The sequence below is a fragment of the Bos grunniens genome, chromosome 7, assembly GCF_055505025.1.
Source record: "Bos grunniens cultivar Pamir isolate PY7600 chromosome 7, Bosgru_T2T1.0, whole genome shotgun sequence".
In the NCBI taxonomy this organism is placed as follows: Eukaryota; Metazoa; Chordata; class Mammalia; order Artiodactyla; family Bovidae; genus Bos; species Bos grunniens.
Window position 1 is genome coordinate 22,251,251 of NC_141171.1, and position 20,302 is coordinate 22,271,552.

The following is a 20,302-nucleotide window of genomic DNA, read 5'->3' on the forward strand; positions in this document are numbered from 1 at the left end:
TCAGGAAATTGATGATTTGTTTCCATTTTGTTCTTAGTAGTTATAGTAATCTTGGAGTTGAGGTATGTACTTCTCATTTTACCCATGAGAAAAAGAGCCTTAGTTTTTACATTTATTAATTACATAAAGATCGTGTACATTACTGCTAACAATTTAGGCAAAACAGAGTTCAGTTCAGTTGCTCAGTCATGTCTGACTCTTTGCAACCCCATGAACCAGAGCACCCGAGGCCTCCCTGTCCATCACCAGCTCCTAGAGTTTACCCAAACTCATGTCTCTTGAGTTGGTGATGCCATCCAACCATCTCATCCTCTGTCGTCCCCTTCTCCTCCTGCCCTCAATCTTTCCGAGCATCAGGGCCTTTTCCAATGAGTCAGCTCCTCACATCAGGTGGCCAAAGTATTGGAGTTTCAGCTTGGAAGCTTCAGCATCAGTCTTCCAATGAACACTCAAGATTGATCTTCTTTAGGATGGACTGGTTGGATCTCCTTGCAGTCCAAGGGACTCTCGAGTCTTCTCCAACACAGTTCAAAAGCATCAATTCTTTGGTGCTCAGCTTTCCTTATAGTCCAACTCTCACATCCATACGTGACTACTGGAAGAACCATAGCCTTCACTAGATGGACCTTTGATGACAAAGTAATGTCTCTGATTTTTAATATTAATTTAAATTAATTTTTAAAATGTAAAACAGTGGGGCTTCCCCAATGGCTCCACAGGTAAGGAACCACCTGCAGTGCAGGAGCCTTAGGAGATGTGGGTACAATCCCTGGGTTGGGATGAAGACCCCAGAGAAGGAAATGGCAACCCACTCCAGTATTCTTGTCTTAAAATCCCTTAAACAGAGGAGCCTAGCGAAAAGCCCCAGGAACAGAGGAACCTGGCTGGCTACAGTCCAAGGGGCTGCAAAGAGTCGGACACGACTGAGTGAGCATAGGCACTGTCCAAACTGTAGACCCTAGCCACAATTATTAAATTGAAAATAATTCAAATTAAACTAAAAATTCAGTTCCTCAGTGGTATTAACTACATTTCAGGTGTTCAACAGCTACTTACCTACTGAATTAAACGGTAGATTTTAGAAATTTTCATTATTGCAGTAAGTTTTATTGAACAATGTCTCAGATATATATCATGCAAATAAGTTATCTTAAAAGAATTTTTTTATTTGGCTGCACTGGGTCTTAGTTGCAGTACTTGGGGTCTTTGTCACAGTATATGGGATCTTTTAGTTGCAGCGTGTGAAATCTTTAGCTGTAGCATGCAAACTCTTAGTTGGGGCATGTAGGATCTAGTTCTCTGACCAAAGATTGAACTCGGGCCCCTCGCATGGGAAGCCCAAATGCTTAACTTCTAGACTACCAGGAAAGTCCCTAAGTTATCTGTTTTACATAAATAAAATCATATTAAACATATTGTTCTACAGTTTACTTTCATTAATAGTATATCTTGAAGATTTTTCTGTTCTTAATATATAGAACTATATTTTTAAATGTATTGGTTTTGTGAGATAGTTCAATTTTATAATTTAGCAATATAATTTTAAAAGTTTATATTCATGAACTTATACACTGTGTTTTATTTGGTCTAGTTTATTTTATTCAGTGCTTTGTTTTTAAGATACATCAATGTTATTTTTGTGTATCTTCTGTAGTTTGTATAGTTCATTCCTTTTAAGTACTCCATGGTACTTAATTGGATAGAAACTGGTGTACCATGGTTTCTTTATGTGTTCTACTTTTGATAGACATTTGAGTTTCTTCCACTTTGGGAATACAGTAAACTCTGGTGTGAATGTTTTTTTTTTAAGGAAGTTCTTTTTGAAATTTTAATTTGATTTTTATTTTATGTTGGAATATAGTTGATGTATAGTGTTGTGTTAGTTTCAAGTGTGCAGCAGAGTGATTCAGTTGTACATATATGCATTCTTTTTCAAATTCTTTTTCCACATAGGTTATTACGGAATATTGAGTAGAGCTTCCTGTGCTATACTGTAGATTCTTGTTGGTAATCTGTTTTATATATACTAGTGTGTATATATGAATCCTAAACTCCTAATTTATCCCCCCACAGCCTTTCCCCTTTGGTAACCATAGGTTTGTTTTCTATATCTCCGAGTCTGTTTCTGATTTGTAAAGTTCATTTGTATCATTGTTTAGATTCCACATATAAGTGATATTATATGATATTTGTTTTTGACTTGCCTCACTTAATTATGATAATCTCTAGGTCTGTCCATGTTGCTTTAAATAGCATTACTTCATTCTTTTTTATGGCTGAGTAATATTCCATGGTTGTGTGTGTGTGGGGGTGTGTGTGCCTGCGCACACGCACGTGCATATGTATCTCACATTTTCTTTATCCATTCCTCTGTCAATGGATTGCTTCTGTTTTTGGTTGTTGACAATAATGCTGTTATGAACATTGGGGTGCATGTATCTTTTTGAATTAATGTTTTTTTCTGGATATATGCCTAAGAGTGGGATTGCTGGATCATATAGTAGCTCTGTTTTTAAGTTTTGGGTTTTTTATTTGTTTCTTTTTTGTTTTGACTGCCCTCTTTGGCAAGTGGGATCCTCGTTCCCTGACTGGGGATCAAACCTGCATGCCCTGCAGTGGACGTGCAGAGTCTTAACCACTGGACTACCAGGGAAGTCCTTCTGTTTTTAGAGGGACTTGTTTATTGTACTTGCTTATGGTACACATACTTCTATTCAGTTCATGGGAGTGAAATTACTATTTATTTCATGAGAGTGGAATTACTAGATTATTGAAATTTATTAGATTATGTTACTTTATCAGAATAGTTGTATTTTCACTTCACCAGCTATGTGTAAGAGTTCCCATTGCACTGTAGTTCTTAATTCTGATGGTAGTTGTATCCTATAGTTGTATTTTGTGTTTCTCTGATTGTGCATGATACTGAATACCTTTCATATTTCTGTTGGCCACATGGGTATCTTCTGTTATGAGTTCTTTTTGAGTCTCTAGCACACTTACTATTGAGTCTTTTACTTATTTGTGGGAATTCTTTATGTATTCTGGATACAGGCTTTTTATTGGTAGTAGTAGTTAGTTAGTAGTTGGTATTAGTCGCTCAGTCATGCCCGACTCTTTGCAACCCCATGGACTGCAGCCCACCAGGCTCCTCTGTCCGTGAGATTTTCCAGGCAAGGATACTGGAGTGGGTTGTCATTTCCTTCCTTCTTTTATTGGTAGTTATGCTATAAAAATATTCTCCTGTTTTAGTGGCTCTTCCTTTCTCTCTCTCTTAATCGTGACTTTTTTGTTTTTTTGGAAGAGAAATACCAAGGTTTCTTCCTAAGATCATTCAGCAATAGTAAAATAACAATCAGAAACTACTTTTAGTTTAAGTGAGTTTAGTTGTTCAGTTTGACTGTGAAATATAATCTGTGAAAAGAAAAATATGTCTGTAAATGATGGTCTGTGTAAAAATTAGTTAAGCCTTCTCTGTTCCCTTATGTTGTATTCCAGGTTTGAAGACAGCCACCAGTAAATTGTCAACAAGTGTCTATACATGGACATATCACTTAAGTGTTTAGAGCACTGGGTTCTTCCAAATAGTAGGAAAGATCTTGTCTTATCTTTCTTATCTGCCTTATAGAGTTTACTGGATGCTCTATCAGTGCTAGTTAATACTTGGAACATGATTAGTCACTTTTAAAGTGCTTCATATCCTGCTTAGACAGTAAGATAACCTGAGTCCATTAGTTATCTGTGTGACTTAGGCAAGTTAACTTAATGATGCTGTGCATTTATTTCCTTCACTATAAAAGTTGGATCATATATCAATTCCATAACTGTGTTGTTACAACAAGTAGTCTATTGTTTAGATAAGACAATTGAGAGAAATTATTTTTTAAAAAAAGAACTAAACATGATTTAGTTTTTCTAATTGGTAAGCTCAAGGGGGAGAGTTCTAGATGAAATTACAGCGTCACCTCATAAAGACAGCCTCTTACTCCTGGTTAGATGTTCTTGAAGTATTTCTTGGGTATAGATGTGGATGAGGATGGATTCATGAGTCTGACCTCAGGTTACTGAAAGGGAAATGAGTGGTCTGCCCATTTATTTCAGGGAGCTAAGCATAGGTGTCCTTTAGGGAAGACATCCCTGGTCCTTCAGGCAATGTAAGTCCTTCAACTTCATTCTTTTCAAGATTTATCCAAAATTTTCAAAATTTTGGTTATTCTGGAGTAACTTATGTTAACTAATTGTTTAATGGAGGAAGGAGGTCATTTTAGCAAGTGAACCTTACCTATGTCCTCACCAGGTGGAACTGAACTTTTGTAGTAGGCCAAACCATACATATTTCAAGGACTCTGGAAGACTACCTGAACTTTTACTTCCTTCTAGTGTTCGTGTTAGCACTCAATCATATTTAGCCAAGACTAACTTCTGCCTCCAAATCCAGTTACAATACTTTGTAATGAGAACTCCTTTCTCTGCCTTTAAAATCTCCAGTTACTGCCTAATGGGACACTCAGTTGCTATCCAATCTGTATGCCTCCTATTGCAATTCTTTGATACCAAATAAATGCTTTTTGCTTTATTATTGCCTCCTATGGTTTATCTGGGTTGACTCTGGGTCCCTTGTGTTTCCATATGAATTTTAGAATCAGCTTTGTCAATTTCTGCAGAAATGCCAGCTGAGATTTCAGTAGAGATTGTATTGAATCTTTGAATCAATTTGGGAAGTAGTACCAGCTTAATATTAAGCCTTCCAGTCCACAAACAAGGAATGTCTTTTTCATATTTAGAGTTTTAAAAATGTCTCTCAGCAGTTGTAGTTTTCAGTGTATAAGTCTTATACTTTTGTTAAATTTGATTCTATATAGTGTATTCTTTTTGATTCTATTGTTAATGGAATCATTTTCTTAATTCCATTTTGTTATGCCATTTTTTAAATTAATTTATTTTAACTGGAGGCTAATTACTTTACAATATTGTAGTATATGCCATTGTTAATATAGAAAAATACAATTGATTTTGGTATATTGATTTTATACCCTGTCACCTGGGCTTCCCTGATAGCTCAGTTGGTAAAGAATCCGCCTGCAATACAGGAGACCCTGGTTTGATTCCTAGGTCAGGAAGATCCCCTGGAGAAGGGATAGGTTACCCACTCCAATATTCTTGGGCTTCCCTTGTGGCTCAGCTGGTAACGAATCTGCCTGCAGTATGGGAGACCTGAGTTCGATCCCTGGGTTGGGAAGATCCCCTGGAGAAGGCAAAGGCTAGCCACTCTAGTATTCTGGCCTGGAGAAATCCATGGACTACAGTTCATGGGGTCGCAGAGTTGGACACGACTGAGCAACTTTCACTCTGCTAAACTTTTCCATTAGTTCTAGTAGTTTTCTTGTGAATTCCTTGAATTTCTACCTGTAGTCTGTATATGACAGTTTTATGACTTCTTTCTGATTTTTAAAAATTCTCTTATTGCTCTGGCTAGAACAGAAGTGGCAATAGTAGACTTCCTTACTTTGTCCCTGTTCTTAGCAGGAAAGCATTTGGTCTTTCACCTTAAATAGCAGGTTAGCTACGAGAGTTTCACACGTCTTTATCAGGTTAAGGAAATTCTTTTCCGTTTGTTTTGTTGAGGTTTTGTATTTTTTTTGTAAGTCATGAATGAGTATTGAATTTTGTCAAATGCTTTTTCTGTATCTATTGAGTATTTGTGTTTTTTGTCCTTTATTCTACATAGTATTGTACATTAATTGAATGTTAAGCCAACCTTATATTCTTGGGATAAATCTCACTTAATCATGGTGTTTAAATCCTTTTTGCATATTGCTGGATATTAAATTGAATATCCATTAAATTCTTTTTACACATTTTACATATTTAATTCTTTTTGCATACATTTGGTTTGCTGATAATTTAGAATTTACTTGAGGCTTCTGTAGTTTCTTTTCATATGATGTCTTTGTGTGGCTTTGGTATCTGGGTAGTATTGACATTATATATTTAGCTGGATGCGTTCTCTGTTTTTTGAGAGGGTTTGTGAAGGATTATTACTATTTTTCAGTTAAATGATAGAATTCACCAGAATTCACCATCTGGGCCTGGCTATTTCTCTGTGGTAATATTTTATTTTATTTTATTTTTTAATAATCTCATTACCCTGGTTTTTATTTTTATTTTTTTTTACTTTGAAAGTATTTGTTTTATTTATTTTTTTTATTTTTTCTAATTTTATTTTATTTTTAAACTTTACATAATTGTATTAGTTTTGCCAAATATCAATATGTGGTAATATTTTAAATTATTAATATATTAATATTAATATATTAAATTATTAATTCAGTATCTTTAATTGTTATAGATGTATTTAGATTTTCTATACCTTCATGAGTTTGTTTTGGTAATTTTACCTTCCTAGGAGTTTTTCTTTCATCTAAGTTGTTTGCTTTGTTGGCATAAAGATGTTTATAATATTCCGTTATAATCCTTAAAGTTTCTGTAGGGTTTATATTGCTGTTCTCTGTTTCATTACTTTATTCCTTTATTTGTCTAATTAAAATTTTTCTCTTTTTTCCTTGTCATTCTAACCAAAAGTTCGTTAACTTTGTTCATCTTTTCAACTAAACAGTATTTGGAACTTCTTTTATTTTATCTGTTGTTTTTCTGGTTTCTGTTTCATGCCTTTCTGTTCTTATCCTTATTATTTCATTCCTTCTACTTGCTTTGATTAATTTTCCCCCTCCATTTTTTTTCAGTTTCTTAAGGTAAATGCTTAGGTTACTGATTTGAGACCTTGTTTTCTGGTATAGGCATTTAAAGCTGTATGTTTCCTTCTGTATATTGCTTTAAGCTATACCCCATAGATTTTGAGGGGTTCTTTGATGCCTCAGCAGGTAAAGAATCCACTTGCAGTGCAGGAGATACCAGAGACACAGGTTCTATTCCTGGGTTGGGAAGATCCCCTGGAAGAGGGCAAGGAAACGCACCCCAGTATTCTTGCCTGGAGAATTCCCATGGACTGAGGAGCCTGGCGGACTACAGTTCAAAGGGTCACAAAGAGTCAGACAGGACTGAGCAACTAAGCACCATGTATTTTGACATACTGTAATTTTGTTTTTATTCAAATCAAAATATGTTCTAATTTCACTTCAAATTCTTCTTTGACCTATAGGTTATGTTGTTCAGTTTCCAAATGTTTGAAGAAGTCTAGGATTTTGTGCATTTTTTAAATTTATTCCATTTGATTGGAGAATATATGACTTAAACCTTTAAAAATTTAGTGAAACTTATTTTATTACTTAGCATATGATCTATCCTGGAGAATGTTTTGTGTGACCTTGAAAGGTATATGTATTCTGCTGTTGTTTGGTAGAGTATTCTGTAGATACCAGGTTGAGTTGGTTAATAGTGTAAGAAAAACAAAATTTTATATCTGCTCTCTTGGGGCCTCTCTGTGGGCCTGAAAATCAAATTAATATAAAACTGATTAACAGGAGAAAAACATACAGAATTTTAAATGTACTTGAGGGTCCCCATAGGAAAATGAAGATCCCAAAATGGATAGGCCCAAGTTCTTATATACCAGGTTGAACAAAGAATAGATAGTATGAAAAAGTGAATGAAGTATATGGGGAGACTAAAGGAAGTTAAGAGTTATTTTAACAAGATCCATTTGTACAGATTTCTCTTGGCCTCTGTTCCCAGTCTCTGGGAATTAGAGAGTTGCTTTCATCCTGGTATATAGAGGACATCATTCATGGAGGAGTTTTGTCTTCTGCTTTCCTGAAGAAAAGAGGAGGTCATTAATTTAAATTAAATATGATAGAGTTTCTTTACTGCTGTGCTGGTGAGAAACTTACTGTCAGTCACTATGGGAGCTCTTTCCTTTGCAAAGTTTCCATAAAAGTGTAGCAGCCCAACAAGATCCACAGAAAATAGAAGGAAGCCTTCTAACTTTGACTTTGTCCTCATCATTGCTAATAGTATATGGATGTTTGCTGACTTTCACAGTGTTTCCTTCAGTTCAGTCCAGTTGCTTAGTCGTTTCCGACTCTTTGCGACCCCATGAATCGCAGCACGCCAGGCCTCCCTGTCTATCACCATCTCCCGGAGTTCACTCAAATTCATGTCCATTGAGTCAGTGATGCCATTCAGCCATCTCATCCTCTGTTGTCCCCTTCTCCTCCTGTCCGCAATCCCTCCCAGCATCAGACTCTTTTCCAATGAGTCAACTCTTGACATGAGGTGGCCAAAGTACTGGAGTTTCAGCCTCAGCATCAGTCTTTCCAATGAACACCCAGGACTAATCTCCTTTAAATGGACTGGTTGGATCTCCTTGCAGTCCAAGGGACTCTCAAGAGTCTTCTCCAACACCACAGTTCAAAAGCATCAATTCTTCGGCACTCAGCTTTCTTCACAGTCCAACTCTCACATCCATACATGACCACTGGAAAAACCATCACTTTGACTAGACAGACCTTTGTTGGCAAAGTAATGTCTCTGCTTTTTAATATGTTATCTAGGTTGGTCATAACTTTTCTTCCAAGGAGGAAGCGTCTTTTAATTTCATGGCTGCAGTCACCATCTGCAGTGATTTTGGAGCCCCAAAAAATAAAGTCTGACACTGTTTCCACCGTTTCCCCATCTGTTTCCCATGAAGTGATGGGACCAGATGCCATGATCTTCGTTTTCTGAATGTTGAGCTTTAAGCCAACTTTTTCACTCTCCTCTTTCACTTTCATCAAGAGGCTTTTTAGTTCCTCTTCACTTTCTGCCATAAGGGTGGTGTCATCTGCATATCTGAGGTTATTGAGATTTCTCCCGGCAATCTTGATTCCAGCTTGTGCTTCTTCCAGCCCAGCGTTTCTCATGATGTACTCTGCATATAAGTTAAATAAGCAGGGTGACAATATACAGCCTTGATGTACTCCTTTTCCTATTTGGAACCAGTCTGTTGTGCCATGTCCACTTCTAACTGTTGCTTCCTGACCTGCATACAGGTTTCTGAAGAGGCAGGTCAGGTGGTCTGGTATTCCCATCTCTTTCAGAATTTTCCACAGTTTATTGTGATCCACACAGTCAAAGGCTTTGGCATAGTCAATAAAGCAGAAAGATGTTTTTCTGGAACTCTCTTGCTTTGTCAGTGATCCAGCGGATGTTGGCAATTTGATCTCTGGTTCCTCTGCCTTTTCTAAAACCAGCTTGAATATCTGGAAGTTCACAGTTCATGTATTGCTGAAGCCTGGCTTGGAGAATTTTGAGCAGTACTTTACTAGCATGTGAGATGAGTGCAATTGTGTGATAGTTTGAGCATTCTTTGGCATTTAAACAATGACAATTTTCTGTTTCTGTGCCACATGTAGATTCAGGAATCTGTGACTGAGAATCCTAGTACTCTTTTTGGTGTACTGTAGATCCATCATTTCTGAGGCCTTATTCTTTCTTAGGGGTGCTGCATGTAAGTGTAGTATTCAGTTCTCTTAACTAGACTTTTGTCTTTTTCCCCTCTCTATTGACCTTTTTTCTGTTTTGAGAAGTTGCTCAGTTTCTGTTCTCATCAAAAGCTCTGAGCATGAGTTCACTTAGATTTTTACAGGACAGGAACAACAGTTATTTCTGATTATCTTCTTTTATGAAGAAAAATAAAACAGCCTAAGGGAATAGGAAAAAGTCAGTTTTCATTCCAGTTTCAGAGAGGAGCAATGCTAAAGAATGTTCAAATTGCCATACAGTTGCACTCATTTCACATGCTAGCAAGATAATTCTCAAAATCCTTCAAGCTAGGCTTCAACAGTATGTGAACTGTGAACTTCCAGATGTACAAGCTAGATTTAGAAAAGGCAGAAAAACTAGAGATCAAATTTCCAACATCTGTTGGGTCACAGAAAAAGCAAGGAATTCCAGAAAAAAATCTGCTTCATTGACTACAGCCTTTGACTGTGTGGATCACAGCAAACTGTGCAAAATTCTTCAAGAGTTGGGAGTACCAGACCACCTTACTTTCCTCATGATTAACCTGTATGCAGGTCAAGAAGCAACAGTTAGAACTGTACATGGAATAATGGGTTGGTTTGAAATTGGGAAAAGAGTACGTCAAGGCTGTATATTGTCACCCTACTTATTTAACTTACATGCAGAGGAAATCAACCCTGAATACTCATCGAAATGACTGATGCTGAAGCTGAAGCTCCAATACTTTGGCCACCTAATGCAAAGTGCCAACTCATTGGAAAAGACCTGACTCTGGGAAAGATTGAAGGCAGGAGGATAAGGGGGTGACAGAGGATAAGATTGTTGGATGGCATCACTGACTTGATGGACATGAGTTTGAAAAAGCTCTGGGAGTTGGTGAAGGACAGGGAAGCCTGGCGTGCTGCAGTCCATGGGGTCGCAAAGAGTCAGACAACAGCAGCAACACATGGTAGTATGTAGAAGAGTGGTAATCACTCAGCAAGTGCCAGCTACTATTATTAAAAGGTTAGAGAGGGAGAAGTAGACCAAAGGCGGAATTTAGGCCAACAGCAACATAAAAACAGACACTTTTTATGTTTATGAAACAAATAATGACTGTAGTTTTCTTTATTGAAATGACGGCTGTGTGCCAGTCACATTAAATCTGTTATTTAATCCTCATTACACTAACCATGTGCAGAGTGAAAAACAGAACTTAGAAAGGTAAATTATCTTGTCCAAAACATCATAGCTAGTAAATGGATAAACTCTCTTACTCCATAGTTACCACAGGATATACCTATATTGTATTTCTTCTTTGAGGTAAATTTTATAAATATCATAGACTCTCTTTGAAACTTAGAGGTGCCCTTAAAAATCATGATATCTAGTTATATCTTTTGTTGATGAAGAAATTTGTCCTTTGGAAAGTGAATAATTGATCTGTGTTTCCTGAGTCTGAATGTTCAACTTTCTTATTATGTACTCACATATGTTTTTGCTTATTTTCCCAGTGAAATCTGAAACTTTCCAGGACATGCTCCCCTTCTTTTGACCTTGAGGACCAAATTTAAATAAAAACAGCAGAGTAATCTGTGAAGTCTAGAATTATGCCTTGCCTGTTCTAACATATTTTTCTTACTGAGCTATACCATTTCTGAATGTCTGGACTTCCCTGGTGGCTCAGATGGTAAAGCGTCTGCCTATAATGCGGGAGACCCGGGTTCAATCCCTGGTTTGGGAAGAGCTCCTAGAGAAGGAAATGGCAACCCACTCCAGTATTCTTGCCTGGAAAATCCCATGGAGGATGGGGGAGCCTGGTAGCCTACAGTCCATGGAGTTGCAAAGTCAGACACGACTGAGCAACTTCACTTTCACCATTTCTGAAGACTATAGATTTTACCAGCTAACGGATTGGACTTGGCTTTTTAATGAATTGTGTGCTCAGCTTTGATCATTTTGTTTCTAGAGTGAACTGTTTAGTTTCGAGTGTCATAGCATGCTTCACTTTAGGTTCCCAGCAACCAGCTCATATTGATCATCCTGGCGTTAAAAAACTGCTTGACCTACATTTGGTTACTTCCCAACTGGTTGCTCCCCTCTAGTGCTTGGTTTCCTGAAGAGCATATAATCAGACAGTTTCCTTTAAGCTTTCACAGTATAAGTCAGTTACTATGGCTTGTGTTGTGTGTGTTTGCATATGTGCATTCATTTGAATTAATCTCCTCACATTAGTCAGTCTTTTTTCTAACTGTAGTGGTCCAATTAATGTTACTGCCTGCCTTACAGATGCTGGCTTCTGGAATCTTGAAACTCCAAATGTCTGTGCTAGTGATGGCCTCGTTTGGTTTTCTGGGCTACACACGGGCTGAGATCTTCACATCTGCTGGTATGCACCAGGGAAGGTTGTATTCTTTGCAAATGAGTCTTAGTTCCCAGCATCAGGTTGGCCTACTTATTCTCTATCAGGGTGGAAAAGTCTCATCCACGTGTTTTTACCTGTGACTAGGGGACAGTGAGAAAGGAATTTCCAGAAATTAATACTTTTTGTTTTAGAGGCCATTAAGGAACTGACCTGGAGAAGGAAATGGCAACCCACTCCAGTACTCTTGCCTGGAAAATCCCATGGATGGAGGAGCCTGGTACGCTGCAGTCCATGGGGTCGATAAGAGTTGGACATGACTGAGCGACTTCACTTTCACTTTTCACCTTCGTGCATCAGAGAAAGAAATGGCAACCCACTCCAGTGTTCTTGCCTGGAGAATCCCAGGGATGGGGGAGCCTGGTGGGCTGCCATCTATGGGGTCGCACAGAGTCGGACACGACTGAAGTGACTTAGCAGCAGCAGCAGCAGCGGCAAGGAACTGACCACACATTGCCCAAAGATTTTTTCTGGGAAACATGTGTTTGTGGTGTGTACCCTTTCTGTGAAGTCTAGATATTCTCAGAACCTTTAGGAATGCTCAGGTACTTTTTGTGGAGTGTCACAAAAGTGATTCCACATTAGTGATCATTTCCCAGGTGGTGCCGTGGTGAGGAATATGCCTGCTAATGCAGGAGACGCAGGTTCGATCCCTGGGTCAGAAAGATCCCCTGGAGTAGGAAATGGCAAGCCTCAGTATTCTTGCCTGGAAAATTCCATAGACAGAAGAGCCTGGCAGGCAGCAGTTCATGGGGTTGCACAGAGTCATCCATGTTTGAGGATACATGCATAATGATTATAGGTGGTGTACATTATATGACTTGAGAATCCAGTCTCCTCTTTTCTTCCTCACCTGAAACTTCAAAGTTCATTCCTATGTATTGAAGTGGTTTTATCCTCCAGGATTTCCTTGCCCCACATGATAAGATTAGCTGTATGGTGAAAGGATGAGATAAAGGCCCTTCCCTGATGACAGAGTTCACTGTATGGATCAAGTGTTGAACATCCCTCTGGGAGTGTCTTTCTGTCTTGGAGCCAAAGGCTAGAACAGTGTGACCATCACATCTCCTTAAGCTCCTCAACTGAGTGATCCAGAAGGAGCTTCTCTCTTCTGGTTCAGGGGACCCACCTTTCATTGGAGCTTTTGTCCCAGTGAAGCACGCAGGGAAACCACTTGTCTAGTTCTGATGGGCCCTTTCTTCTATCCCCTTGTAGGGCGCATGGCTAGGTTGATTTCTGTGGAAGAAAAACTCGTTCAGGCTCTGAAAGAATACATTGTTTTGGCTGAAGCCAAACTGTCTATGATGAAAAGGTAAAGATAATTCATTATTCCCACAGTCTAGGATCTTGCTCTTATTCTCCAGGTGTAGAAATTCACATGAGTATGGTCCTCTAGCATGCCTAGCAGAAATAAATGCAAATCTTCTTTGAAGGGACACACTTTAAATCCAGGCCACATAAGCCCTAGTGCTTTCCCAAAGAATCTTCCTGCAATGTGGGAGAAAGTGAAAATGAAAGTCACTCAGTTGTATCCAACTCTTTGCAACCTCATGGACTATACAGTCCATGGAATTCTCCAGGCAAGAATATTGGAGTGGGTAGCTGTTCCCTTCTCCAGGGAATCTTCCCAACCCAGGGATCGAACCCAGGTCTCCCTCATTGCAGGTGTATTCTTTACCAGCTGAGCCACCATGGAAGCCCAAGAATACTGGAGTGGGTAGCCTATCCCTTCTGTAGAGGATCTTCCCAACCCTGGAATTGAACTCGGGTCTCCTGCACTGCAGACAGATTCTTTACCATCTGAGCTGCCAGGGAATCCCAGCAATGTGGCAGACCTAGATTCAATCCCTGGGTCAGGAAGATTCCCCTGGAGAAGAAAATGGCTACCCACTCCAGTATTCTTGCTTGGAGAATTCCATGGACAGAGGACCCTGGAGGGCTACAGTCCATGGAGTCATAAAGAGTTAGACATGACTGAGTGACTAACACTTTGACTTTCACATAGGCCCTGCTGCTGAGTTCACAATTCTAAATTTCAAAACCTATTCACTGTGTCAGCAGAAGTAATAGAAAACAAAATTGAATTTAGACACCCAAGAACTTGAGATAATAGAGGCATATAAGATATTTAAAATGAAATAGAAAACATAAGAAAGCAACAGAATTCATCAGAAGACCATGCAGATTTGAAAAGAACCAAATATATGTTCTAAAAGTTAAAAGCAGTTCTTGAAATTGAAGGCTCACTGGATGGGTTAAATAACATGTACCGGTTATTAAGCTACCCAAGAGACATCTTGGATTCAGACTTACCCTTCTATTAATATATTCTGCTTTGGTCTTGGAGATGGGAGTTGGCAAACTTCATTTCTCTTTTATTAGTTGGCTTCCTGTCAGTTTCTGCCAACTGGAGGGCACTAAAAGTAGAATGAAATGCAACAGGAAGAAGTGACCTGTACTTTTCCTGTTTTGCTTGCCATTCCATGAATGTCAGTCCATCAGTAGTTGTAAACTTCAGCATTAATAGGTGTTCCCTGTTTTTTTCCTCAGTCTTCTAGACGCAGTCATAGTTTGTGTTCATTGATGGCAGTTTCATCAAGTCAGTGCTCTTACTTCAAAGGCTTGAGTCCCAGACCTTTGGTGCCTCCCTCTCCAGCTCCAGAAATAGTCAGACAGCATTGTCTTCCTTCAGAAGTCAGTGTTATAGTTCTGCATGGTCCCTGGGTTTAAACCAGAGTCCTCCTTAAACCTTTTCCCTTGTTCCCCTAGTTGTAGGGGTAGGAGTTGCTTCTGCAGTTACTATCACTATATTACTTCAGTGTTCCTTTTCTGTCTTTTCATTTCCTATAGTGAGTTCTCTTTGATTCAGTGGTGTGTTCCACAACAGATATAGAGCAGACTAGGCCAGCTAAACGAAGAATAGATATCCCAGAAATTTGCCTGGAGAAGTCAACCAGACATAAAAGGCCACATACTATATGATTGGATTTATATGAAATGTTTAGACTAGGCAAATACATAGAGACAGATATCAATTAATGGTTGCCTAGGGCTGGGCAGCAGAGAAGTCAATGGCAGCCCACTCCAGTACTCTTGCCTGGAAAATCCCCTGGATGGAGGAGCCTGGTGGGCTGCAGTCCATGGGGTCACCAAGAGTCGGACATGACTGAGCAACTTCACTTTCACTTTTCACTTTCATGCATTAGAAAAGGAAATGGCAGCCCGCTCCAGCATTCTTGCCTGGAGAATCCCAGGGACGGGGGAGCCTGGTAGGCTGCTATCCATGGGGTCGCACAGAATCGGACATGACTGAAGCGACTTAGCAGCAGTAGCAGCAGCAGGGCTGGGCAGAAGGAAGGAGAGTGAGGAGTGACTTCTAATGGGTATAGCATTTCTTTATGGGGAGATGAACATATTCTGCAGTTCATGGTAATGTACAATTCTGTGAATATACTAAAAACTACTCAGTCATACACATTAAAGGATTAATTTTCTGGTATGTAAATTATATATCAATAAAGCTGTTATTTTAAAAAGTGAGTTCACTCAGGTTTACATATAAGATAAAAGATTCCCAATTATAGTGAATGAGAGATCCTGTTTACTTCATCAAGGCAAATATGTTGACAAAATAACATTTCAATGAAAGATTCCATTGAGTCTTGAATTTCCTGGTCAGGATAGAACTGATTGGCAAGCAAGAAAAAGCCATTATTTTTCAGAAATCTACCTTTTTTTCCTTAGATGCTGTACTGTTTTTAATATGCATTAAAAATAATATTGTAGAAATGAATCTGAATATAATAGTAATCACAAGAAATGAAAGTGCATTAAACTTAGCAGTTAAAAGAGAAATAGTCATTTACTTATCAGATATTCATAGAGTGCATAAAACTTTATGCCAGGCTGTATTGTAAACACTTGGGACATAAGTGAGTAAAATAGACAAAAATTCCCATTCTCAGAAACTAACATTCTAACTGAGGAAAAGAAGCAATACAATATACTGGATAAGTATGTTATATAGTATGTTAAAATATTAACAAGTGCTATAAAAAAAGAAAACTGGAATAAGGTAAACAAGCCTGAAGTTTGCTGCAGTTTAACTGATACATTCTCATATTCTGAAAAAAATTTAGCTATATCATGTTTACAAAAGAGACAGAAAACCAAAGAATACAGAAAGGTTAAATAGTAAAAGAATTGTAAAATATATTCCAGGCAATTGTTTTTAAATTTGTATTTATTTATTTATTTTTGGCTGTGCTGGGTATTTGTTGCTGCAAGTGAGCTTTCTTTAGTTGTGGTACACAGGTTTCTTACTGCAGTTCCTTCTCTTATTGCAGAGCACAGACTCTAGGGCATGCAGGCTTCAGTAATTGTGGCATGTGAGCTCACTAGTTGCAGCTCTCGGACTCTAGAGCATGGGCTCAGTAGTTGCAGCACACGGTCGTAGTTGCTGCTTGGCATGTGGAATCCTCCCGGACCAGTGATTATCCCCTGCATTGTCAGAACCACTGGACCACCAGGGAAGTCCTCCAGGCAGTTATTAAAACCAGTATGGCAAGTTGATATCAGACAAAATGATCTTTAAGGCAAAAAATGATATTAGGGATGCTGAATTTGTTTGGGTGTATTATAATAATGCCATACAAGTACTAAAGTATAAACTTTCTGGGGAGAATTGTAAAGCCATAATTATTGTGAGATATTTTAACATATGCACACAGTCATTGATAGATCAAGCAAATTAAAACACATTCAAGTAGTAGATGATTTGAATAGCACAATCAAAAAGCTTGGTATACTGAGCGCGTGTAGAACCTTGCTTGCTCATTTCAAGTGTACATAGAACATAAAAAAAACTCCATACACACTAGGTCATACTTCACCTTTAAGAATATGTATCGACAGACTGTTTTCCAATCACCATTCCATGAAATTAGAAAGCAACAAAAATAACTTTTAAAAGTTCATGTTTAAAAAGATATATATGTGTGTGTTTATATGTGTGTGTGTGTGTGTGTGTATACATATATGTAATGAATCAGTAATGATATCATCATAGAAATTAGAAAACATTTAGAGTGGAATGACTAATAAAAATGTATCAAATCTTGAAGAATGCATCTGTATTGTCTTGGAGGGATATTTATAGCCTAAATTCCAAAGGGAGAAAGGCTGAAATTAATAAGGTAAGTTTTATGAAAGTAAATGAAAATTCTGCATTGTATTTTAAGATTCAGAAACCGCAGTCATTTTATTTTTTAATTGTAAAACTGGTTTTACAAGTATGAAAGTCTCATCTGTGTTTTGAATGTTAAGAGAATCTTTATAATTCTTTCAAATAGTTTTGTTGATTAGCATATGAAGACGTAATGCCTTGATTATCAGGAAGATAACCAATGTCTGACAATTATAGTTTACATATTTAATGAGCATATACCCTTTCTATAGCAATTATTTTTAAAATCTTCCTTTCTTGTAGCAAACCCTTATAGTCCCAAAGTTATAAATTAAACATACTTTGGAATTATTGAAACAAACCTGTCAATATGTAATGACAAGATAAATGATAAGTATACATGTAAGTTAAATTTTGTAAGAATAGACATTAAAGATTTGGTAAATCTTTTCATTGTTGATCAAACTAGTTGTGATTGTAACATGACTTATATTTTCAGAATACCTTTAAGAGCTCTGCTGTGCTTTGAAAGTTTGTTCAGAACTGTAGGTTGCCAACCTCTGACTCCATTTAAACTTTCCTACACAAATATGGAAAACTCAGCAGTGGCCACAGGACTGGAAAAGGTCAGTTTTCATTCCAGTCCCAAAGAAAGGCAATGCCAAAGAATGCTCAAACTACCACACAATTGCACTCATCTCATACGCTAGTAAAGTAATGCTCAAAATTCTCCAAGCCAGACTTCAGCAATAGGTGAACCGTGAACTTATAGATGTTTAAGCTGGTTTTAGAAAAGGCAGAGGAACCAGAGATCAAATTGCCAACATCTACTGGATCATCGACAAAGCAAGAGAATTCCAGAAAAACATCTATTTCTGCTTTATTGACTATGCCAAAGCCTTTGACTGTGTGGATCACAATAAACTGTGGAAAATTCTGAAAGAGATGGGAATACCAGACCACCTGACCTGCCTCTTGAGAAATCTGTATGCAGGTCAGGAAGCAACAGTTAGAAGTGGACATGGCACAACAGACTGGTTCCAAATCAGGAAAGGAGTACGTCAAGGCTGTATATTATCACCCTGCTTATTTAACTTATATGCAGAGTACATCATGAGAAACGCTGGGCTGGAAGAAGCACAAGCTGGAATCAAGATTGCCTGGAGAAATATCAGTAACCTCAGATATGCAGATGACACCACCCTTATGGCAGAAAGTGAAGAAGAGCTAAAGAGCCTCTTGATGAAAGTGAAAGAGGAGAGTGAAAAAGTTGGCTTAAAGCTCAACATTCAGAAAGCTAAGATCATGGCATCTGGTCCCATAACTTCATGGCAAATAGATGGGGAAACAGTGGAAATGATGAGAGACTTTATTTTTTTGGGCTCCAAAATCACTGCAGATGGTGACTGCAACCATGAAATTAAAAGATTCTTAACTCCTTGGCAGGAAGTTATGACCAACCTAGATAGCATATTAAAAAGCAGAGACATTACTTTGCCAACAAAGGTCCGTCTATGGATGTGAGAGTTGGACTGTGGAGAAAGCTGAGCCCCGAAGAATTGATGCTTTTGAACTGTGGTGTTGGAGAAGACTCTTGAGAGTCCCTTGGACTGCAAGGAGATCCAACCAGTCCATCCTAAAGGAGATCAATCTTGAGTGTTCATTGGAAGGACTGATGCTGAAGCTGAAGCTCCAGTACTTTGGTCACCTGATACAAAGAGCTGACTCATTGGAAAAGGCTCTGATGCTGGGAAAGATTGAAGATGGGAGAAGAAGGGGACAACAGAGGATGAGATGGTTGGATGGCATCACTGACTCAATGGACATGAGTTTGGGTAAACTCCAGGAATTGGTGATGGACAGGGAGGCCTGGCGTGCTGCGATTATTGGGGTCGCAAAGAGTCGGACATGACTGAGTGACTGAACTGACACAAATTGAGTTAGCCACTATAGGGTTTACAGTTTTCTATTTCCACAGTGAGCCAGTCATAGAGTTAGAAAAATGACAGGGAAAACCCCAAGAGAGCAGAAGAAAGGAAACCATTCAGATAAAGTAGAAATTAATGAAGTCAGAAAAATAAAATATGCAGTTTAAAGAATCATCAAAACTGGAAGTTGGTAATATTTGGAAATGTTAGCAAGATAATCAGTCCTCTGACTGGGATGGTCAAGAAAAAAAGAAAGGAAAACAAATAATATTAGAAGTAAAAACTGGGACATAGCTCTACATACAGTGAGGTTAAAAATAAATGCGTAGTGTGAGTCATGGGATTAAAAAATGGGTAAAGGAGTTGAGTAGACATTTCTGCAAAAAAGATACTCAAATGGCCAACTCACATCTGAAGATGTGCCCAGCATTACAAGTCATTAAGGAAATGCTAATCAAAACCAGCCCTGGGATTTCTTTGGAAGAAATGATGCTGAAGCTGAAACTCCAGTACTTTGGCCACCTCATGCGAAGAGTTGACTCATTGGAAAAGACTCTGATGCTGGGAGGGATTGGGGGCAGGAGGAGGAGGGGATGACAGAGGATGAGATGGCTGGATGGCATCACTGACTCGATGGACGTGAGTCTGGGTGAACTCCAGGAGTTGGTGATGGACAGGAAGGCCTGGGGTGTTGCGATTCATGGGGTTGCAAAGAGTCGGACACGACTGAGTGACTGAACTGAACTGAACTGAATCAAAACCACAGTGAGATACCACGTCACATCTGTTAGGATGGGTACTATAAAAAAAACAAAGCCAGAAAATAACAAATATAGGCAAGAATGTGAAGAAATTGGAATCCTTGTGCACTCTTGTTGGGAATGCAAAATGATGCTGTCCCTATGGAAAACAGTATGATGATGACTCAAAAATTTTTAAATAGAATTACCATATGGTCTAGTAATTCCACTACTGGTATACCCAAAAGAATGGGAGGCAGAGTCTCCAGGACTTATATCTATGTTTACAGTAATACTATTCACAGTAGTCAAAAAGTGGAAGGAAGCCAAATGTCATTTACAGGTGAATGGATAAACACAGTTTGGTATAGACATATGGTGGAATTTTATTCTGCCTTGAAGAAGAAGGAAATTCTGGTACATCCTGCAGCATGGATGAACCTTAAGAATATTATGCTAAGTGAAGTGAGCCAATCATAAAAAGACTAATACTGTATGATTCCATTTATATTAGGTATTTTTACAGTAGTCAAATTCACAGAAGCATAAAGCGGAATGATGGTTGAGGGGACTGCAGGGAAAGAGTAAAATG

The 20,302-nt window shown here is 38.4% G+C and overlaps 1 non-coding gene across 1 annotated transcript; it reads left to right on the forward strand.

Annotated features, from left to right (window-relative positions):
• The first annotated feature begins 11,107 nt into the window (after positions 1-11,107).
• On the forward strand, positions 11,108-11,179 carry TRNAY-AUA (transfer RNA tyrosine (anticodon AUA)). The gene has a single exon. It is a non-coding gene; the product is annotated as a tRNA-Tyr (tRNA).
• Positions 11,180-20,302: the final 9,123 nt, after the last annotated feature.